Genomic DNA, 24,476 nt, shown 5'->3' on the forward strand with positions numbered 1-24,476 from the left:
CTTCCCCTACCAGTTTCAGTGAGATACAATGTTCTTCATTCCCTGTCCTATTGCTAATTATTATTTGTTTTAAAACAATGCCTGGAGCCCCTGTTATGCTGGCACAGTATAAACGTAGAGGAAAGGTGGTAGTGTTACTGTGGACTGCTAAACAGCTGCTGTGTTCCACCCATTGTTAAAGGCCAAAGTTTGTGATAATTTATTAGGTGATGACATTGCAACAGGAGTTAATCTACTGTAGTCAGGGAAAAACCCCTCTTGGGGTCCATTGGAGGGGCGTTAGGGAGGGAAATGTTGGGTTGCTTGTGGTCCCTCTGTCCCTTTGGGTGTATTTTGTGTGACCATAAAATATTTTGCTACAAAGGTTTTCTGGTTGTTGTGAAGTTTTTTTGTTGGGGGGAGAGAGAATCATCTTTGGTTTTGGGGTTGAGGAAAACAATGGCCTCAGATTCTGCAATGTTTAGGAGGACCCCAAGTTATTTCAGAGCTGGGGGTGGGGGGACAGTGTAATCCATGCTGTTACTGATGGCACCAAAGGAGCCATAAACTTCCTTTCAGCTGTCTGCATGTAGCTGAAACCTGAGCCCTGTTGCCTAGTGCTGAAGTCCCCAGTGGTGGGGCTCAGGTTTTGGCTTTGGCCCTGGGCCCTAGCAAGTCTAAGCCAGCCTGTTACCTGCACAAAATTCTCTGTTACTCGCACACTCTAGGGGCACCCACTCTTACCTCGTTCCTAGGGCTCAGGGCATAACCTTCTGCGGGTTTGCAGCATCTTTTACCAGTGAATAAGCCTTACACAGTAATATCCTACTTAACCTCTATTTATTAACAATTACCAAAACAGGATGCACACGTTATGCATAAAATGCTCACCACTCCCAATAAAGCAAATGAACTTTTCCCTGCCGGCCAGTCAGGATCAGGCCATCGGGGGACTCCAGCTTCTGCACGGTGTGCTTGGCAGGATGTTGAGGTCTGGCAGCTCTGATCTTGGGGCTGTGTGCCTGTGTCCTGGAGTTGGTTCCCAAGAACTTCCTTTTGGACCGCAATTTATACAGTGAAACTTGAGTCCTGCTTAGTTGTACCTTAACCAATCATTTTACTAAATATTTACTAACCAATCCTAATATATTGTAACAAAATTCTGTAACCAATCCTACCCCACCACTTCAATTGATTTACACCTAGCAAAATTAATTATGTAACAGACACAAACAATGAAAGAAGCAGACAGAGACCATTCAGACAAACAATAGAGAAGTGGGGACCATTTAGACAAAACAATAAAGAAATGGGGATTTTACAACCTCAACTATTGATAAGTGATTTCTTGCCAGACAGGATGCTATCAAACTAAGTTTTCTTTAACCACCTTAAGATCTGTTTCTTTATCTGGTGATGGTGGGTGCTATTAGGACAGGAACCTTCTTAACAGCCTGATATTACATTGTTTTAATGTCATTTAGATGGAATGTGAGTATGTGACTTTTTGCTTCTTAGCTCATGGCTGCTGCTCTCCTAATATGGCTGCAGACAAAGGCCTTAGGCCTTAATGTGGCTACAGGAAAAGGCCTTATCCTTATAAGCCCTAGCGACCCCATTAAAATGGGATCGCAACCCACTTTGGGGTCCCGGCCCACAGGTTGAGAATCGCTACACTAATATATCCCCACGACTCCTGTTGCACTCTGATAACTGTGTATGCATGTCTGTCTGAGGGCAGAAATGGGACCATTGTATTGTAAGGATACATTTAACATCATAATTTGTAATCCAAAACATCCCACCTGTGCCGAGTAAGCAAGGTAAGAATTATATTTTCCGACTTTTGATAGTTTGAAATTGTAACTTTAGTTGTAAATTGTGCTTGATTTCCTTTGGGCTTTTGTTGTTTTAAAAGACAAGTTAAAAGTGATTAGCATTTTAATCTCTTCAGTGATTCTGCTGTTTATTTCCATAGTTGCATCATTTCTTGAATATGCAACTGTGAAAGTTAATAGTGAACTAGTTATCTAGCTATAGCTTTATGCTAACTTCAGTATTATAGGCTAAATTTTACCATTGTTAGGGATGTGAGTGAGGACAGAATTTAGCATTGTGTATTTGTTTATCCATGATCCCAAAATGTGGCCCGGTGGATATTTCATACAGATCATTTGCAAAACCAATTTTTCAATCCTATATGTGACTCTTTTAATATTTTTACAAATTGGTCCAGAGACTAGTCTTCAGTGAGAAGTAGATTACCAGATTTTAAGGCCAGAATGGACCATTGTGATCATCTCGTCTGACCTGCCTAATACAGGCCATAGAACCTCACCCAGTAATTTCTGTATTGGGCTTGTAACTTCTGGCTGAACTATAGCATCTTTTTAGAAAAAAATCCAGTCTTGTTTTAAAGATTTCAAGCAACAGAGAATCCACCACGTCCCTAGGTAAATTGTTCCAATAGAACCAGACACCTGGAAAGTCCCTGCTTCCAGCATAAGGGACTAATTCCGGAAATAATTACTACCACACATAATGCTTTCTCCCATGAATAGTCCCTCTGTAGTTAATGAGGTTATTCACAGCAGTAGGCACTATGCCAGGTAGCAATTTTCTCAGTCTGGGCCTAAGACTGTCAAGATGGCAGCTTCCAATTTAATGGCTAATTTTTACAATTGTATTTAAGGTACCTTAGAAATTAATGAATTTACTTTAATTTAGAATTACAGTAGTTGTAGCGATTAGAGTATACTTTATATTACACGTTTGTATCTCTATGTGGTGTGGAACTGACTGCACTGTGGGAGAAATCTTCCCTGGGGAAGCTATAGTCGGAGGGAGTGCAGTGGAGAAGTATGTAATGACTGCATTGCAATAAATAAACTGCAGAGATACTGCATTGCCATCTGTCTTTGTTTTGTTAACTTGCTTGATCAGACACCACATTTTGCTAATCCCTAATAATGAATGTGAGCCAAACCTAGAGAGGAAAGCATCTGCATCTCTAGGTTAACAGACCATTCGGTCTGCATGCCAGTTAAACCGTAGCTTTTTCCAGAGCAGAAGCTACCAGCTGTGCCATGTTGGACTTTTTGCCATTCTTGTGGAGCCAGGTTCTGTTCTGCCTGCTGAAGACAGAGGTGGCGCTGCTCAAATGATCTCTATGAATGAGGAAATGCCAAAGAGGGTGAACAGTTTGGATGTTCAAAAATTCCCTCTGCAAGGCTCTCCTTGGTACGTTGCTGTGCTGTAGCTACGACTTTGCCACGAGGCCACTCTCACATTCTTTCCTTCTACAGGTAGTGTCATTTTATAGTTGACAGCTGTTTCTTTGGGTCTCGTTAGGAGCAGTTGGCTCCTGCATAGGACCCCAGTCACTTTAAAGATGGCGTCTCTCTGCCTTGCTCTGTTACCAAGAGAGGTGTTGTAGACAGGCACATTCCCTTTCATGTCTGGGAGGGGCTTGAACACAAACTGGCCTACTCTGGACCATCAAAAATCTGAGCTCCAACATACAATCAAATTTGCATGGTCAAAGCCTATAGGAAATGGTATGTTTTCTTCCATGTGCTGTCTAAAGCATCACCAAATCCAGTTTCTTTATTATAATTTCCAGGTCTTCTAGGGCCAGATGGTAAGTACCTGTCCCCTTTACCCAGCATCTTCAGAAAGCAGTTCCACCACAACACTGCCGCTCATACTTTCCCAGCAGGCCAATGGGCATCTCTCTCCCTTTCCCTTCCCATGGCACATCTCTTCTGGTAGTTGGTTGACAACCTCAGGGACATCCTAATACTGCCACTGGGTGCTGTGGACTAGCTGATTCCTCTCTCCTTCCCTAGCAGGCTCTTCTTTTGCGCTGCCATCAGACAGTGATGTATAGAACTGGGGACAGCAGGGAAAGAGAGCAGGTCTGTTGAAGAGGGAGAAAAGCTATCTGCCACCTGCCTGATACTCTGTGATGATGCTGGTGAGAAACCCAAAGACACTTGCAGAAATCAGGAAGATGGGGGGGAGTGGGGGGTCTAGTTAAATGCTTCAGATGAGCAGTGAAGATTAAAATGAGAGCTTCCCAGTTGAGGCTTGTTGGGGTTCCCCTGAGACCTCTTCCACGTGGTTCTCCAAGAACTCAATTTGACTCCAGTTTCATCAGATTCCTTATGCCCAGGCCTATATGGCTAGAGTGACCAGATGTCCCGATTTTATAGGGACAGTCCTGATATTTGGGTTGGTTTTTTATATGGGCTCCTATTACTCCCCACCCCCTGTCCCGATTTTTCACACTTGCTATCTGGTCACTCTATATATGGCTGAGAAGAGGTGAGAGAGTTGGTTGAGAAGGAGGCTAGGAGAAACTTGGGGAGGGGGAGTTTGGGGCCAAAATGTGGCCCTTGATAAAAGGAAGTGATGGGTTTATACCATTTTCTGATACTTTGACACATTACAATCAAGGAGGAGAAAGCACTTTTTAAAGCCCTCTTTAGCTACATGACTGAAACTCCCAATGAACAAATGAAGAACACTTCACCAGTGGCTGTGGGTTACAGCCATTGTTCCAGGACTGAGTTCCAGCGAGTATAGTCACATGCTGCACGCTCTCTTCAATTCACAAGGTAAATGAATGACAGATCGGAAATACTTAGGCCCTAGCAGACTGAAAAAATAAATCCTTCCAATGGGATGTCGGTCTTTCCTTCCAGGCCTGTTGCTGCTGCCATCATTCTGGTGTTACTGATATTCCCACAACTATCTTAATGCTCTGATCTAACTTTATATTATTGTTATTTGTTTAACAGTAATGACTAATAGTTCCAACTGATACTAGGGCACCATTGTGCCAGGCACTGTGCAAACACATCATAAGAGACAATAGACAAGACAGATAAAAGATAGGAGGGCAAACAGAGGCAGAGAAGTGTAAGACTGGAAGAATTCAAACCTTGGCCTCTTTGTTGAGACTGCCAACACGAAGCTATGCGTGGTGGTAGTTTTTGCAATGTGGACATATGCCTCCAGGAAGCAGTCTGAAACCCCAAACTCATCTCACCTAAGCCACCTCACAGCTGTTAAATGTAACTGTCAATTTTAATAGCTTTTTTGAGAGCTTTGATCAGGGCAAGATTTGAAATCGGGTCCCTCAAAGGGAAAACTAAGATATATCCCTCATCCATAGTAATACTTTGCTCATACATCTGAAGTTGGTATTACCTTTATCCCTCAGTTGGCTTTATGCCAATGGAGTAAATATTAGAGTTCTACTTTTTATCTGTGATTTTTCTCAAGTACTTTCTCATTTAATTGGCTCAGTGCCATGCCATGAGGTCCACTTGGAAAGCATACTTGGGATTCCACTGGACTGCGCCACTCCCTTTTTTGCTCAAGTTATTTCATTATACAGTTCTGGCCAGAAGAATGTTGAGTGTTTTTGCAGAACGTACTGCATAAGGCAGGTCAGATAGCTACAAAGGTAGTATAGCAGTACCGGCGCACTGAAGTTACCCATTCTGACCATGTCTAATATGTGTTCTTGCCATTGTGTTACTGTTTAGGCACAGCACACAACATGAGCTTGGCCACAGTGCTCCTTTGTAGAAACAAGAAGTCAGATGGTGTTATTCATGCCAAGAAAGAATAATGAGGTCACTGTGCTTCTACTAAGCATTTGGGGGTGAGTGAGATGCTGCTTTCTCCAATGAGTAGAATGCCCCATATTACACCAGCAGTCCGTGATTACACTTCTGGCCATCATCTCATTCTGGAGAACTCCCTACTTTAGTTGCCTCAGGCTATCACATATACAGCTCAGCTTGTCAACTCTGTTTTCTGCTCTTGAAACCTTACCAGGAATATGTAGAATATCAGTATTGTAAAGATAGAGGCATGTCATGCTATTAGGAAATGGTCCTGGACAACAGCAACTTAAGCAACAACCTTTTCAGGGTACTACTGAAATCAGGGGTGGCCAAGTAGCCATTCTAATTCTTGGAGTAGTATAATAAAACAGTGTATTATGTTGTCAAGGGCCTCACATTGCAATTGCTCTAGGTTAGAATGGCATAATGCAATGTTTCCTGGCAGCCTCAGTTGTCACCCTTCATTTACCTAAACCAAACACTTTTCAACACACTCCATAGCTTCCAGATAGGTTAGTTTGATTTGACAGAACAAGGAGTAATGGTCTCAAGTTGCAGTGGGGGAGATTTAGGTTGGATATTAGGAAAAACTTTTTCACTAGGAGGGTGGTGAAGCACTGAAATGCGTTACCTAGGGAGGTGGTGGAATCTCCTTCCTTTGAGGTTTGTAAGGTCAGGCTTGACAAAGCCCTGGCTGGGATGATTTAGTTGGGGATTGGTCCTGCTTTGAGCAGGGGATTGGACTAGATGACCTCCTGAGGTCTTTTCCAACCCTGATATTCTATGATTCTATGATTCTTTAGCTTAATTAGTAGAGGCCACTTTTTGTATCAAAGGTCACAGATTCAATCCTCACAGATGAGCTCAGTGCAAAAACTCCCTTAGACTATGGTAGTGCTGATATTCTATGATTTGATTCTATTTGATAGGCTTCCTATCCCATCCCATCCCATCCCATCCTCATTGCATAGCATCTGGATGTATCTGAATGCAATTAAACAAAGTGACTAACGTCTGTCATGTGTGGTTCATTCTCTCTCTCACCCTTTCCCCGGAGGAGAATTGTGGGTGGAGTGTGGTGTTTTATTTTGTGTTTTAAATGTACACTTTTCTCTGTTCTTGTTAGAGAAATGCTCCTTCCACTTGGTGCAGAAGGTGATGAGGTTTGTGAAGGTCCTTAGTTCTTGTATGAGTTGTTTCACAGTCTTGGACTCGCCTCCTGGAAAGCTCTGTCTCCTGCACAGATGAGATTTACCCTCATGGTAGAAAGTTCTGCTATGCCTGAGAAGCAGAGGAACATTCACATTCTTACAGCCTGTCTACAGAGGGCTATTTTTTTTAAATACAGGATTGGGGACTTTAAAATAATAGTACTAGCCTTGTACCTCTGGGACTCTCCTCCTCACACCCTCTGTTAAAATGTAGTCCCTAATAACATGAGAACAGATCTCAGAATTTCAGAGTCTCACCCTTCGCAAGCTTTAAGACGGAATCCTCACAAAAGCGTCACATACAGCATGTCACATTTGCCAGCTCCAGGAACTGAGCTAAGCCTAGAAACTGCATAACATCTCACCTCCCGGAGAGAATGTCCCCCAGATCAGGGGCAAAATCTTTGGCAGAGCAAGCACAAGGAAACTCACTTCAGAGCTGCCTGCGCCACATCTGGCCTGTGGATAAATAGGATGTGGCTTCTCAATAGTGCCAATTGTCTGACATACAGGAGCACAAATGTTCACTTACCTGACCTTCCACCTACACCCCACTGTCCCTCTCATCGTTTTTTAAAATATGTGCCGATCATTGGTAAGGGGTAAGTGAGCGTATCCACTTGGTTACCATAGAAAATCCAGGAGAGAATAGACCAAAGGGAAGAGTATAAAAATATTGCTCGGGCATGTAGGAATGTTATCAGGAGGGCCAAATCGCACCTGGAGCTGCAGCTAGCCAGAGATGTCAAGAGTAACAAGAAGGGTTTCTTCAGGTATGTTGGCAACAAGAAGAAAGCCAAGGAATGTGTGGGCCCCTTACTGAATGAGGGAGGCAACCTAGTGACAGAGGATGTGGAAAAAGCTAATGTACTCAATGCTTTTTTTGCCTCTGTTTTCACTAACAAGGTCAGCTCTCAGACTTCTGCGCTGGGCATCACAAAATGCGGAAGAGATGGCCAGCCCTCTGTGGAGATAGAGGCGGTTAGGGACTATTTAGAAAAGCTGGACATGCACAAGTCCATGGGGCCGGACGAGTTGCATCCGAGAGTGCTGAAGGAACTGGCGGCTGTGATTGCAGAGCCACTGGCCATTATCTTTGAAAACTCGTGGCGAACCGGGGAAGTCCCGGATGACTGGAAAAAGGCTAATGTAGTGCCAATCTTTAAAAAAGGGAAGAAGGAAGATCCTGGGAACTACAGGCCAGTCAGCCTCACCTCAGTCCCTGGAAAAATCATGGAGCAGGTCCTCAAAGAATCAATCCTGAAGCACTTGCATGAGAGGAAAGTGATCAGGAACAGCCAGCATGGATTCACCAAGGGAAGGTCATGCCTGACTAATCTAATCGCCTTTTATGATGAGATTACTGGTTCTGTGGATGAAGGGAAAGCAGTGGATGTATTGTTTCTTGACTTTAGCAAAGCTTTTGACACGGTCTCCCACAGTATTCTTGTCAGCAAGTTAAGGAAGTATGGGCTGGATGAATGCACTATAAGGTGGGTAGAAAGCTGGCTAGATTGTCGGGCTCAACGGGTAGTGATCAATGGCTCCATGTCTAGTTGGCAGCCGGTATCAAGTGGAGTGCCCCAAGGGTCGGTCCTGGGGCCGGTTTTATTCAATATCTTCATAAATGATCTGGAGGATGGTGTGGATTGCACTCTCAGCAAATTTGCGGATGATACTAAACTGGGAGGAGTGGTAGATACGCTGGAGGGGAGGGATAGGATACAGAAGGACCTAGACCAATTGGAAGATTGGGCCAAAAGGAATCTGATGAGGTTCAATAAGGATAAGTGCAGGGTCCTGCACTTAGGACGGAAGAACCCAATGCACAGCTACAGACTAGGGACTGAATGGCTAGGCAGCAGTTCTGCGGAAAAGGACCTAGGGGTGACAGTGGACGAGAAGCTGGATATGAGTCAGCAGTGTGCCCTTGTTGCCAAGAAGGCCAATGGCATTTTGGGATGTATAAGTAGGGGCATAGCGAGCAGATCGAGGGACGTGATCGTTCCCCTCTATTCGACATTGGTGAGGCCTCATCTGGAGTACTGTGTCCAGTTTTGGGCCCCACACTTCAAGAAGGATGTGGATAAATTGGAGAGAGTCCAGCGAAGGGCAACAAAAATGATTAGGGGACTGGAACACATGAGTTATGAGGAGAGGCTGAGGGAGCTGGGATTGTTTAGCCTGCAGAAGAGAAGAATGAGGGGGGATTTGATAGCTGCTTTCAACTACCTGAAAGGGGGTTCCAAAGAGGATGGCTCTAGACTGTTCTCAATGGTAGCAGATGACAGAACGAGGAGTAATGGTCTCAAGTTGCAGTGGGGGAGGTTTAGATTGGATATTAGGAAAAACTTTTTCACTAAGAGGGTGGTGAAACACTGGAATGCGTTACCTAGGGAGGTGGTAGAATCTCCTTCCTTAGAGGTTTTTAAGGTCAGGCTTGACAAAGCCCTGGCTGGGATGATTTAACTGGGAATTGGTCCTGCTTTGAGCAGGGGGTTGGACTAGATGACCTTCTGGGGTCCCTTCCAACCCTGATATTCTATGATTCTATGATTCTATGATTCTATGACTGCCAAAATATTACAAATGTGTGATGTTCTCTGATAGCTGCACAGACAGTCCTTTTTATCCACTAACCTTTGTTTGCCCAGTCATCTAAAACAGACTGAGAGTATAATAAGCCCAGCTCTGAGCAAACTCTCTCTAACCAAATGTTGATTTTTCCTTTTTAAAAAAAGAGTCTGTTTTGGTTGCATGGTTGTGAGGGTTTTCTGTTTTTAAGGAAAAATCAACATTTGGTTAGCGAGAGTTTGCTCAGAGCTGGGACTACTTCAAAAGCACCAGTTTTGGGGGTGTAGAGGAGAATGACAAAATACAATATTTTAAAAGGATTTTTCAAGCCAGAACTTTTCAAACAACCTGCATGTTCTTTCCTAGGTATTGTGACAACCCCCACAAAAAACACACCTTTCTTGTAAAATGGGTACTTATCTCATTCTTAACCAACAGCTCCCTCATGTCCCCCTCTGCCTCTGAACAGAGTGTAGCAGAACTCAGTGGATCTAGACTGGGGTAGTACACACTCTATGGCTTACCCTCCTCTTCTGCTTGAATCCCCAGAAGTCCTTTTTGGACATTCTGTTATTGTTCCCACACCCAACACACAGGGCAACTCAGTCTGAGTCGCTGCAGCCCCACAGGCTGAATCTACAGCTACATGTAGGTAACTGCTGTTCATCTGTTGTAAAGGTTGGAGAATTGAGCCTTTATCCATGTTCCCTCTTTATACTGCGAATGCTCCCACCTGCAAGGGTAGTGAGTGGCAGTGAAGTAATTGGTAAAGTGGTTTCCTCTGAGCTGTGCTTCCTTGGGTGCTGGAAGAGCAGTGTGGAAGTTCAGGGCCTCCTGCCTCTGGCAGCAGCCCTGAGAGCCTCAGGATTGATGGCTTAAACCCACTGCTATTTCTGCAGTAGTGGAAACTTCAGGAGAAGGGGATGTCTGAAATTCTGCAGGTTTCCAGCCCTTACAAGGGAATCACCCATGGAAAGGCATGTCAGGTCCAGGGTTACCTTTTGCTACATCTGACATGGTTGCAATTTACAGAAATATGTCAACAGAAATTAATTTAGCATACTGTTGCCTGCAAGCACTCTCTGCTGTGATCCGTGCACATCAGCCAATCTAAAAAAATCTTCTCTTCAGTACATAGACATGCCCAATATATAACAGAAAATATTTATATTCTGGTAGCACCAAAAGGCCTGAAAATCAGGATTTGGGCACCGTTGTGCTGGGTGCTATACAAACACAGATCTAAAGAAATAACAAGTATGTGTATAAAATGTTGCAGATTGTACTATAATGAACGTAGGTCAGTTTGAAGGCCTAGCATTCTCGCCAGTGTCTGTTTAAATCCTGCATCAGTTCATTAATATTGTATATACACAAATCATGCACATACAGATTCTGAAAAACACTCCATGACTTTCCTCATATTAATTTATACAGCAGAGGAGTCAGAAGGATGTTTTCTCCCATGAAAAGATACTAAGTTTTATCTAAGTATATCTTTAAAAAATTACAATTACAGTTCAAAGGTCTGGAAAATATACTCGCATGTCCAAGATTTTAGTAGCAGGAGCTTGACTGGAACCCACAGTTTGAGTTCCTTTGAATGTACTATATTTTCCCTCAAAAAATTATTTAAGGCTGGTAAACTACTGTGTAGAACAAAATGTGAACAAATAGCAGTTGAATATATTTGAAAGTAATTGTGCATGTGACTTTTAGTGGCCCTTGAGTCTTTAATAGCTTGGAAGCTCTGCACTAGCTTTCTGTGCAGCAGCATCCTGTGTGGACCCTGTTGCAGTGCAGTGAAATTCCCAGAGTGCGGCTTAACGCTGCTTCAGCACAATGAAAATCCCAGGACTTTGTGTGCTGTAGCAGTGTCCACCTGGTGAGTTTCTGCACAGCAACATAGTGCGCTGTAGAGTCACACCCTAGTTTGCTGTGCAGTAACTTGCTGTGTAGACAAACCCTGTGAGCCAAGCTTGGGTCACTCACCCAGAACCCCAAGATAATGTTTCCGTGTAGCACATAAGTTGCATGATTCTGTGTTATAAAAATAGTTAGAATGTTTGTTTGAAATGTCTGTCCATATTGCATAACCACAGACATAATCTTAGTGTTGCTAATCCATCATAGAACTGGATGTCAGATCTCACAAGCTAAGTAGGTTGTCAGACTGGTAAAGTACTTGGTTGGGAGCCCTTCATGGAAAATCCAGTGTACTGCAGGAAAAGGTGTTGGTTATTGTAAATGATGGCACTCTTCCCTCTGAATCTGTACTGAACCCATAAAACAGTGGTATTGGAGGAGAAGCTTTCTCTAGTGAGCCATAAAACCAAGGTCCTGATCACTTCTGACACTGTTTACATGGGTAGAAGTGTTAGCCCTCACACTTTAGCCCAGATCCAGCTTGGGCAGTTGTGTTCCATCTCCTCCTATTAGGCTAGCAGTTCAAATAGACCTGGTACTCTTGGTGAGTGAAGGGGTGTGTGTGTGTGTGTTACCATTGACTTTAATGGGGACAGAGTTAGACCAACACTGAGTATCTTTGAAAAATCTCACCCAGAACATGTAGATACTTACACATACAGTAGTTTGTTCAGTCAGTAAAGTTTGTAAAGCACTTTGTATAGCATATATAAATTTCTAAAAATTTCAAAAGAGAAGCAGACAACATAAAAAGTCATCTTATGACAGGGATCATCGATATATATATGATCATTGTCATAAGGTGACCTATGCTGTCTGCTGCTCTGTAGGAATTTTCAGTAACCATACAGCATAATAAATGATGCGTGAGCTCTTTTATGATATCTGTCTTCTTGTGGAAATGACAGAGAACTCATGTGTGGCGTAAGAGGTCATTTAACATGTTATATATATCTTACATTTTTATCTCCCACGGTTCTTGCAGAGAACTTAAATTGTTTTAGACAACAGATGTGGAACATTTAAAAATACTTGGAATGTGTGGGAATATACCGGGGAGCCACCTGTCCTGACATTTGAAAGACAGATCCAATTTGTGAACGTTGGTCTCCGCATCAGCATGAGTAAAACAAAGACACAAACACACAACCAAAATAAAACAATGAGAGCTATTGAATACATCCATTACCCAGAGAACCACAGGGAAGGCTGGCAAATTAACTGATCAACTATTCATACTTAGCCAGTCAGTATTTGAAATGATCATTTAATAATCATGCTCTTGGACGTTGCATTCTAAAGAAACTAATGATTAAAAAATTGATTGGATTTTGTTTGATTTAATCTAAATAACATATATTTTTACTTTTAATGTTTGACGGTTTTACCAAATAACATCTATTCAGAGTCACACATTAGTAACTGATCAATCTATCACTTCTAGCAAAGTGAATGTAGCACTGTGCAGATAGCCTGCAGACAAACATAATTTAAACAATAATTTGGTTTTCTATATTGCTGTACAACCAAGGATCTCAAAGTGCTTTATATACTTTATTGAAGTATCCCTTTCCACACCCCTTTAATGTATAGTAAATATTATAATTCCCATTTCACAGCTGGAGAGACAGGATAAGTGATTTGTGCAGCACTTGCAGTCCTTTGCTGTGACATTTGGTATATGATCACCCATAATTTCTCTATTATCTTTTCACTTTATTTATTATTGCAAAGAAGGAAATTTAAATTGGGATGATGCTTACTTACTTCCCTGCCTCAGGAGTCAATCATGAGGATTTATTGGTTAATATTTATACACTGCTTTGAAAAATATCAGATGTTATATAAATTAGAGAGAAGTTCATATTAGAAATCCAGATCCACCCTACACCCCCCTCAAACTTTGGGGAAGTTCAAGTCTGCATATGGATTTAAACTTCATGGCTTAAGCCTCTCTCTGAATTTTTGGTGTGGATGTGAGCTGAATTTCCCAGCTCAAGTCACTCTCTAATATTAAATGTGCAATGTCATTAAATGAAAGCAACTGCTGGTGCAATATTGTAATTAAGAATTTCCACATACAAAGGACAGGACATTATTAGCTATGTTTCCCACAGTGAGTGTAACTCTGCTTTTTTATATGATGGCGCAATTGCTGAGTGCTATGAAAGCAAATTCCACTCGCTGAGCAAGGGATGCAGTTACACTTAGTGTGGGAGCCACTACTTGAAATTTTCCATCATTTTTGCATGCAAGACTTAAGCATTAACATTATTGCTTTGCACTTAAATATTTATAAAGTTGCTGTAAATTAGCTGGAGGGGAGGGCCTTGTGATTAAAGGAAGCAGGTTTCATTGAGCAAAACAAGTTCTGATCTGTCCTTTTTTTCACCTCGAATCAGGGCAAAGACCAGCAGCTTGAAGCTGACCTCTCCAAAAAATCTTGCTCTGAAAAGGAAGATGAGAAAAGCTGGAAATGTTTCTTCTAATGCTCTGCACTGGAGCCAGGAAAAGGCAGCTGTTTCTAGTCCTTCTGGGGTTTTTTGTTTGTTTTTTGTTTCTTGGATTTTTTTTTCTTGTGGCTGAAACCTGGGCTTGTTGCCATATCTGTTTGTCTGTCTCCCCCTCTCTCGTGTTGTTTTTCTCAGAGAGCTTCAGAGGCCAGTTGCCCATAGCGAGTTGCTGGGAACAGAGGTCGTTCCTTGTATCGTCTTAACTCTCCATGCCAGAGTGTTCATGCTTGAATGGGAAACAGCAAGATCTGTCAATATAGCCCTTTTCTTCAGAGCTTTGAGGCTGCATTCTCTATGGCCATCTGTTCCCTTTCACCCCTTTGGACAATGTTGCTATTTGAAACCAGCAATTCTTTACTCTCTGGCTCTCTCTCCCTCTCTCTGCCTCCTCCCCTCTTCTGTTTGGGGGTGGGGGAGTTTTTCTGGCTCAGACTGACCTCTTGGGGCTTCAGCCCTTCTATGATTCAAGTTTTAAAAGTGACATTTTGTAACTTTTTATTTCACTGACTTTTAAAAAATAATACACCTCAGGAGAGGAGTTCAGTGCAGTCAAATGAGCAGTTTGGGTTCATACTGAGACGAATTGCTCTCTTCCGAGCAGCCATGGGTCTTTCTTTGGTGTATGCTGCAGAGTGCAGTTAAATACTTGCCATGCCCTGGGATATTTTTCATTATAACCGGAATGGAAATTAAGGCCATATCAGCGTTTTCATTCTAGCTCTCTGTGGTCAGTCAGTGAAACACTCACCTTTTCAGGTTGAAAATTTCCACGCTTAGGCTCTGTCCAAAGATGAATTTATGTGGTAGGTTTGAGATAAAAGTGATTAATCTGTTTTTGAGAATGACTGTTTTTATAATGCCTAGTGCCCCCTGCCAAGATCAAGACTCCATTGTGCTAGGTGTTGTACATATAGTAAGAGACCACCCCTGCACTGACCAGCTTGCAGTCTATACAAACAAGACAGGATGGGAAAAGGCAGTACTATGATCCCCATTTTATAGATGGGGACCTAAGTCACAGAGAGATGAGGTGATTTGTTCAAGTTCTCCTGGCAAGTCTGTGATAGGAATTGAGTCCAGAACCCCTTAGTCCCAGTCTATCTTAACTATAAGGCCATCCTTCTTCATCTTTCTTTTGAAAAAATACACATTCTGCTTTGTAAATGAGTGAATTAAGGCCCACGAGTCATTATAGTCTGTACATATGTAATACATTTTGCAGTGTTTTCTTACTGATCTTGTAAAGTATGCAGCTAAAGGAGGCGATATATGTGTGACTACATAGCTATGCAATAAAAAATTTAGTTAGGGTGCTCAGTGAATGAGACAAAGTTCTGCAGGGACTCATTGCGTCCCTTAATGTGTATCCCATAAGATAAAAACTGCCCAGCTGCCAAGGTTTGCAGGTTCCTTCCTTCAGACCTCATACAATGCATGGGCTAGGGCATTAATGTAGTGCCTAAACAAATAGTTCTGCATTTTGAATTTTTTCTGTCATTTTTTTAAACCTAGGACATTCTGTCAAAAACTGTGTTGAGAATATTTATGTTCAGGATTAAATACTCAAAAGATAGTAAATTCTACAATTAAGGTTGATGTTAGTCTTTATTTCTCAAAAAAAGTATCATTCTGCATACACACAAGGGGCATATTTAAGATGACACATGTAACCTTCCCTTTAATGTTTCCTAATTTTTAAGTTCCTAATTGTGCAACCATAACATTCTCTTAATATAGTTTTTGTGATGGTTATTATTGAAAGATTCCAAATTCCAAAGGTGAAGACCTCCTAATTTGCAAGCATACTACTCTGGACCCAAAATGTCTGGCTTACTCCTACTTTCAGGGTATGGACTAGAGAGAAACTCCAGGTCAAATCAACCCTTATTTTGGGAAGAGTTTGGATATTGTTCCAAACTTTACAGTTCATTCTGATCTGTGATTATTTAAGCCCAGCAGTAATTGTTCTAATTCTGAATTATGTGGGTAGTTCTGAAAACATTTAGGGCTGCACTTTCTGAGGTGTGTGTGAGGTCATAATGCACAAAGAGGCACTTTGCCTGCTTTGCATAGAGAACTGCACATCTTTCATGTGCAATTTACGCTTGTCTTTTAAAATAATTGAGCCTTTGTTGTTAAGAGTAGTGTTGTGTTTTATTAGAGAATGTTTCAACTTAGGCTATCACAAATTGTTGCTCATTGAGATTTGAAAGTAATTACAAAGGTAGAACAGTGCTGAAATATTCCCAAATTTGGGGTGAATGGATGATTTAAATTGCAGATTCAACTCCAGCTCAGTTAACAATAATCAGAAATTGTACTAGCTGATGACTTTTTGTTACCCTATGTTAAATGAGTTGACGAAGTCTCAGTCTGCTCCCAAGGAGACAGATGGCCGGGTCAGAAATCCTTATCGCGGTTGGCACTAATTGGTCCTCTTGTAGGGCATCTTGACAGAGAAGCCAAGGATTCCACATACAATGGAGACTGGACTCCACTCACAGCCTTTCATATGAAACTTGAGTTTCAATGGCAGCTTGATGCATGGGAAGTTTGCACTGCCACTGTCTGCGCTGTACCAGTTCTGTGGATAAACAGAGGACTTTGGACTCTAGGGTTCCCAAACCATCACCTTTTCACCAGGATATAATTCATGAAAAATATAAATCTAGGAGTTATCGTAAATCCTATACTGTGGCTTCATGAGATGCCCATGGAGTAGTGAGCAGCATCCTGTAGGACTCCTTAAGGTTACTGCTATTTCAAAATGTATCTCTCTCCCTCTTTTTCCAATTCCCCCCCGGGCGAGGTTTTGATTTTGGCCATCTCTCCTTCTTTTCCACTTTACTGGGACAATAGACACATAGGCTTCCAAATTTCAAGCTGCTTTTTTTCCTTGTCAGGGGGGAGAGTTGCAGCAGGCTCTTTTGGTTTTAGCTTGGGAAGTTTAGAAGAGGGGCATCCAGATGACAGGTAAGCGCTAGCAGAGGTTGACACAGTTGAGCAGCTGAGATTAATCAGCATGGAAAAATAAAATGCTGTACACTGCGGTTCTTCAAGACACTGTGCCAGGGAGCTTGCAGTTGTCTTGACAGAGCAGTACTAAATCTCCCTTCTTTATTCTAGCTTTAAGGGACATGAAAACATTAATTCTAGCATTCTGTGCTCTCACCCCTATGTGCACTCTGATTATTATCATGATCTATCCACTTCCCTCGGGGGCGGTGGGGGGGATTTAAAAAAAATAAGTAATTTGTAGTATGATTGATTAGATGATAATTAAAAGCATTCTCCAGTTCACAGGGCCTTAGTGTTGCCAAATGCCCTGCTTGGACAAGGATCATTTTGGACCTGTGTGCCCTGGATATGTGTAAACAAGACAAAATTCTGACTCTTTCTGAAGAGTGTGCACACTTGGGAAATGTTTTTGCTGCTAGAATGATTTGCTATTGGAAAGACAGGGTTAAATGATGGGACAGGAGAGGGGGGTTGTTTTGTAGGGGGCAGGATGATGTCAGGAAGATCTGGGCAGCAACAAAGAAAAGGACGGAAAAAGTTACAGTGTGGGAGGATCAGCAGTGGTCATTGAGGAGATATGTTGCAAATCAGTGGAATAGTAGAAAAAAAAAGAGAATTTCTCAAGCCTATTCATAGAAAGGCCAGGAGGGAGGGTGAGTTAGTGTGTAAACAGTTTATCCTTGGTTATAGGGAGGAATCCATTTGTGACCACTCTACTGTGTCCTCTTGTACTCACCTTCACCACATCACCTTCCCAAGTACTTCTGATTGCAAGCATCCATTAGAAATATGGGAATATTGGCGTGCTGGAAGCTGATCAGTTTGTGATTTATTGCCAAACTACAGAAGCAAAAGGTTTGAAGTGGTGAAAAGAAACCATCAGCTTCCTAGGATCATGACTCTCTGCACTCCCCAGATCTGGGCCTGTTTCAGGTGCTGTAAACCACCAGTTGTCTTTCCTCCTCCACAGAGCTCCTGAGAGCTGACCATTTTGTTCAGGGCTGGTGGATTGTCTGGCAAGAAGTCAGACCAGCTGGATTCTCTTGTTTCTTAACGTCAATTCCATTTTTAAGTCAGCAGACAGGAGCCTCAGTACTGGCTTGAGCATTTGCTCTTTCACTGACTTTCAGAATAAAATGGAATCAACATGAACTCATTGATGCCAGGAGTTGAGATTCCCTAATTCAAAACATATTGATGATAATGGACATGCTGGCCAGCATCGAGAAGCATGAAATTAACAACAAAACCGCATTTGTCTTATTCTCTGGAAGACCCATCCCACATCCTGATACTGAATGGAGGTCCCAACTTATTTCTAAAGATCTCCAGATGTCTTATAGAAAATATTGAAATATATTCTACTCATAAACAATTCTGCTGGCCTATCACTTATTTGCTTCTCTTTTCTTGTTCTTTAAAGAGGATTATGACTTTAGGTGGGCAATAATCAGCAAGAGCAGACAGAGTCTGAAACCTCAGTAAAGGGCAATGTCTACACTATGAGCTAGGGGTGTGAATTCCCTTTCTGGTGTACACGTACTTGCACTAGCTCTCATCAAGCTAGCGTGAGTATAAATGGCAATGTTGCCGTGGTAACATGGGTAGTACCACCAGAGGCCATGCCGAGTACGTGTCCACCATTTTCAGGCAGATTTGTACTCAGGTTCAGCTGTGCTTCCGCTTCCACTGCCACTACCAGTGCTACCATGGCTACACTGCTAGTTTCATACTCATGCCAGCTCTTTGAGAGTTAGCATGAGTATGTGTACACGAGCAGGGAAATCAGCACCCCTAGCTCGTAGTGTGGACATAGCCATACTCACGACAGTGACTGTAAAGTCGGGGGGGGGCAGGAACCATCTTTTTATTATATGTTTTGTACAGTGCCTTGCACAATGTAGCTGAGGACTCTAGGAGCTGCCACAATACAAAAAAATAAATGAGAATAAAATAGAGTGTAAAAATGACATTAGAGTCACTTACTCTCTCTCTGTGATCCCAGATGACTTGGACTGGCACTGCAAATGCCACCCAGGATATAGGAATCCAGCTTTGTCTTGTTCCCTTCATTATCATCAGTAGTAAACATTCTGCAACTGGAACATAGCTGACAATTTTCTTTCTCTTGACAATACATTAGGTAGAATAGACTGCAGCACACTCTCCTGTAGCTGTGTAGCTTCTGCGGTGCTAAGATGCCTGATAATTTGGGCTGCTCAACATTTTTTCCTTGAAACGGGTTTTGAATAGAACTTTCTGCAAAGTGTCTGCTTCCTGTGGAAAATGTTGACTTTTCATCAAAAACCTGAAATCCTGGAAACCAAAATGTTTTCAGCCAAAAGCTGAAAACTTCTGGCTGCAAAATGTTTAGTTCTCAATGAAAAGCAGAAATTTTCTGCAGAAAAAATTTCTTTCTGACCCGCTCTCAAACTCGCTTGCTTTTGTCAGTAAAGTTGGCAGGTCTGACTTGCGCACTCACAGGGAGAAAATGTATTTAGTAAGAAGGTGCATGTTTCTCACCAGTTATTTTCATGGCCAAACTTAACTTGCAACAACAAACATCCAGTTTTCATGAAAATGTCCTTAATAATAAAAGAACAAATGGTGAAAAATACAGAAAATATGTTGTACTCTCGATCTCCCCATCAAAAAAACTGAGCCACATTCTGCCCTTCCCTACAGCTGTATAACCCATTGACTCTAATAGGGCATAATGAAGGATAACATTTGCCTCTATATTTTTCATAAGGCATCAGCATTTCATGCTTGGCAATTACTTAGATCTTGATAGTGCCCTTGTGTACCTCCCACAGTGTTTTGCCCTGTGTAAGTAATTTTAAATGGTGAAAAGGGTAGGTTTTTTTATTGTTGTGTTTGTGATTTATGCTTACAGGGCTGGCACGTGAGTTTGTCCGTCTTTGCCTCCCACCCACTGCCTATTAGTTCCGTGTGGACTGGCAGAGGAGGGTATGTCACATAAAGGGTACGGAATGCACCTTGGCCAGCCAACTCAGAGAATGAGATCATCACGACTGAACGGCAAGGCAGTCAAGCTCCTGTCCTGACTAATGAACATACTGCAAAGGAAAGAGCTTAAAATGGCAGAGGACGGGAAGTGGGTGGTAGAAGGGCACTGTGGTTAGTGACTTCATATAGAAGTTTGTCCTGTGGCTTTTTATTGGGTAATGGGTTTTTCCACCATTAGATATTTTTATACCTATACTTTTTGAATAGGGTCAAACTGCGGGGGTGATAGCTTCTTCTGGTGTCATTAGAGACCTGCTCAAAAAAGCCAGGCTAAGTAAAGTACAGGTGAAGAGCAGTGGTCTTTCTATGCTCTGCCAATGAACCACAGCTCCTGCCCTGAGAAACCCACACTGTCTGAGCACAGAGGGAAAGTACTTTCATTCTTATTTAAGAACATGCCCTTTTTGTTGAGCTCAGAATATTAATTCATTTATAAATATTTTCTCTGTGCTTTTCAAAGTTTTTATTTTTAGTGAACATGTTGTTGCTGAAAGATGACAGAGTTGACTACTTTGGAGACCATTTTCCTCTGTTTACTTCAGTGTGATGTTGTGTGTAGACCCCTTGCCATGTATGGTGGGGAAATATTTTAAACCCAGTTGCTGAGGGTTTGGGAGGGTGATTTCACAAACCATGCCAAGTTACACCAGTCTGCAACATATACCTGTTGTGTAGGGAAGTGAGAGATGCTTGTGGGTTTGGTTTTTTTTTTTTAGTTTAGTTGATAGAAAAAGCAAAACTCCTAAGTACATCTTGGGCTTGGGTTATAACTAGCACCAGGTGTCATTGCATGAAGACTGATGCATGCACAACTGACACTTTTTAGGACAACAAAGCCTCATCTTATTTCAGCTGTACATGGCTCATCTTCTTGCTGGAAGTAGCATTTTGGATTGCACATTGAATTTATTCCTTTCTTTAGTTTTTCCTCTGGCTGTGGAAAGCCATTAACTTTGTATTTGACTTTAGCCACAGAAGGCTTTACTTTCATTTGTGGCAGCAGTCAAGTGTGACCCAGCCAGTTTTTCTGTGGACAGAAATTGGCCTACCATGCACTTGTACTCCAAAACAGTTACAGCCCCTTGTCAATGTTACTCCTGACCAGAGGGACCATCTTTTGTGGAGGAGAAGATAGAACATTCTTTATTCTCATTCAGTCCTTGGCCTTCCTGTTGATGTTGCGAACAAGGTGGTCAATTAGTGCCAGTTGCCAATGGGATTTTGTGATATGGACTGAGACCTCCAACTCATTTCATATACTTTACTGATCAGCCAATAGACAGGAACTTGACCTGGATTGGAATCAGTAACCTTGAGTCCAAATGGCAACCTGTGTTCTATTACGTGTCTCTTGTTTATGAGCTTGTTGCTGTCTTTGAGCCCAGCTGCAGGGTGATCTGGTACAAAAAATCTGCAGATATGAAACTACTAGAAATGGGAGGGAGAGGCAGAGAGTGCAGGGAAGGGATGTTTTTATGAACATAGTAACATTTGTTCACCTCCTTTCATGAGCTCATTAATGATCAAATAGCTTTTGAGATAATAGAAAAGATACGAATTTTTTTAACAGTGCATTTTAATTTTAATCCATTTTCCTTCCATTTCCTCTTTCCTGCCTCTGAAACATCTGCTGTCTTCTGGTGTTTGGTACAGGGAGGAGGGGAAAGAATATCTATTCTCACCATCCTTGAACTTTCCTGCAAAGTTCCCCACTTGCTAGTTTTTCCTCTTGTTTGTTGCCTAATATATAAGTCTGCAGCAGACCTACAGTATCTCTTTAAAATGGAAACCTTTTCTGCAAAGCATTCCTTTTCACCCTGTAAAAGTTCTGCACTGTAAATTTGCTCCAGCTTTAATAACCATTTTGCACCAGAGTCATAAATTTGAATAACTTCATGGAAGAAGATTTGCTGGAAAGTGGGTCACACAAACAGTCTTCTTCCTGACAGGTGCTGACACAGCCTGGTACAACAGCATTTTTCCTTTAAAAAATGAAGAGGCTACAGCAATTAACTTGCCTGCCTTCTTTTAAACTGCCGTGAGCCTGGTCCTGCCCTCCTTGCACCTTCAGAATTCCTGTTGGCATCAGTGGGAGTTTTGGATCTGCAAGAAATGCAGGATCAGGAAGAGTAACGGTGTGTTTTCTCCTCAACTCAGACCCTAGACATTTAACTATTTCATTGCCCAGCTCAGCCTTCCTGTCTACATTGAAATGTCAAGATGGTCTATCAAATAAGGGCTAATATCAGAGGCACAGAATTTTGGAGGGTTCATCTCTGAACTTCATGGGTAGCCCCTTGCACTCTAACAGGCCAATCTAAAACTCACATGTGACCCCCACCTTTACTTTGTGATCCTTGCCCATTTCTAGCTGTGATTAAAAAAAAAAAAAAAGGACAATACAGTTTGGATGTAGGCCTCCACTTTATGCCACATGGCTATGAGTGGGCTGGAAAATCTTAAGGCTCCCTCCTTTTACTCTCATTCTCATCAAGTCTGTTCTAATAATAATGTAATACATTTTGGCCTAATATAGAGTGTTCTGTCCAATGATGTCGAGTCTGAGCACTTTGCAAACCTTAATGAATTGCAGTAAATAACTTGCTCGGTGTCACCAGAAGGATCAGTGAGTGGCATAGCTGGGAGTTATTTTCAGCACATCTGCCTTTTCAATACAGATTGGTTAGACTAACCGAACAGCATTCCTGACATTGCAACTTCCCATTTGCTGTTGCTGCTGCTGCTTCTGGAGGTATTTATCCATGTGAAAGCTTGACATGTATCAACATAAAGAAAAGCGATCCTCAGAGCAGGATAGTGCTAGTGTGGATTGTCTTCAAACCAGATCACATAATGTTCTGGAAAAGTGCTTGCATGTGGGAATAAGGTGTAGCGTTTGGATACAATGAAAGAAGTAATTCAAAGTAACACAGAGTATAAGTTCATACTTAAGCACTACCTTTGATAAGAAATGTTATAAATTTCATGTGTGGTTTCAAATGTTTTAGAGTCTGATTCAAAACCCCCGATATCAATAGCGTATCAACTTATGCCATTGATTTACATGGAGCGTGGATTAGCTAGGATGGACTCCATATCTTTCTGGCTCAGAGTGTGCTTAGTGCATGACAAACACTATATATTTACCATCATTTGCAAGTTACCAACCTTACTGGCAACTATACAAGTTACTGGCAATTACTCTTTATTAATACTTTTCTGGTGGCCTCACCAATTTTTCCAAAGCACAAGTTCTAAATTAAAAAAAAACCAACAACAATATTTCTGTCCTATATAGTTGTGAAGAAAGCCTTCCACATGTGAAAGTGCTGATGGCTCTGGTCCTAAGTCTACAGACAGCCTGAAACAGTAGTTCTAGTTGAGGTATGAACTTCCCTTTTCACCTCAGTGAGGTATTTTTTCAGAACCCTACTGGTTACAAATTCAGTGTCCACATTAACTATTTCACTGTTGATCGTTTTAACAGAAGCATCCAGCTATTCTGGACTCTTGGGTGGAGAGCAAGTAAAGAACCCCCTCTTTTTTCTCAGTCCAACTTCTGTTTCCCAGTTTGAAATATGTCATGCTGCATGGCCACGTGAAGTAGCTCTTCCTGCTCCATGCTTGCGAACACCTTTAAACGCTAAGAAGGTTTTAACTCTTTGTTTATACCAGCCTAGAAGCTGAAGAAAGAAAAGACTTTGATAATGTGGCCTGATGGCAAGGGTAGGATTTCTCCCTACAGTATATTCTCCAGAGTTTTGCTCAGTCTTGTTTTAATTGGCTCAAGTGATCAGGATTTCATGGTGTCCTTGGGAAACTCTTCCACCGTGTAATAAATCTGTCAGGAAGTTTCCTGACATTCAATATAATTTTCCTTTTTACTCATCCTCAGTCCAATACTCTTAGTTATACTCTCTTGTACTATCTCAGAAATTCACCTCTCTACTCATACATCAGTCTCTTCCTACCCCCTTTAATCATTTTTGTTGCATTTCTCTGAATTCTCTCCTATTTCTCCCTATTTTTCTTTTGTTGAGGTACCACTTGGAGTAAAAACAGATCAACCATCTATCTCTCCATCTTGTATGGAACATGTGGTATTCAAAAGAAAAAGAGCTAGGGCTTCTGCCAGCATTATAGATGGATCGGTCTCCTATTTTAGGATTAGAAAAATCAAGTGAAATGGTAGGTTAGCAAGCCAGGTCACGCTGCATTATTAGAAATGCCTTCCCCTGTGTCATCATAGCTGACCAGCGCAGAGTATGCTGAACGCATTTTCCCCAAGGCTTGTACAGAGTTCACACAAATGAAAGATTCCAAAATCTAACTTCCAATTAGGCGGGGGGAGGGGGCAGTTTCATCCCAGATGTAACTCCATTAACTTCATTAGTATTACTGGTATCTGAGGCTGGATTTGGCTCAGTTTTTGGAGACATCTGATATTAACTCAAGTTTTACAGAATCTGTGAAATTTCTAGTAGTGTGGGGTCGAGTTTAACTTTGAGATCAGAGGCATGACTGATCTCTTTCCTGGCTCCACAGTTATGCCCCATAAAACTCCTCCTTCATGATTTCTTTTAATA

At 41.8% G+C, this 24,476-nt stretch overlaps 1 protein-coding gene across 6 annotated transcripts in view; it reads left to right on the forward strand.

Moving 5' to 3' along the window:
• Positions 1 to 24,476, forward strand: part of RAD51B (RAD51 paralog B) — a 713,264-nt gene that overhangs the window by 461,941 nt on the left and 226,847 nt on the right. The gene's annotated exons all lie outside the window — the stretch shown is intronic.

This window comes from Lepidochelys kempii, chromosome 6, assembly GCF_965140285.1.
Source record: "Lepidochelys kempii isolate rLepKem1 chromosome 6, rLepKem1.hap1, whole genome shotgun sequence".
NCBI classification, from domain to species: Eukaryota; Metazoa; Chordata; order Testudines; family Cheloniidae; genus Lepidochelys; species Lepidochelys kempii.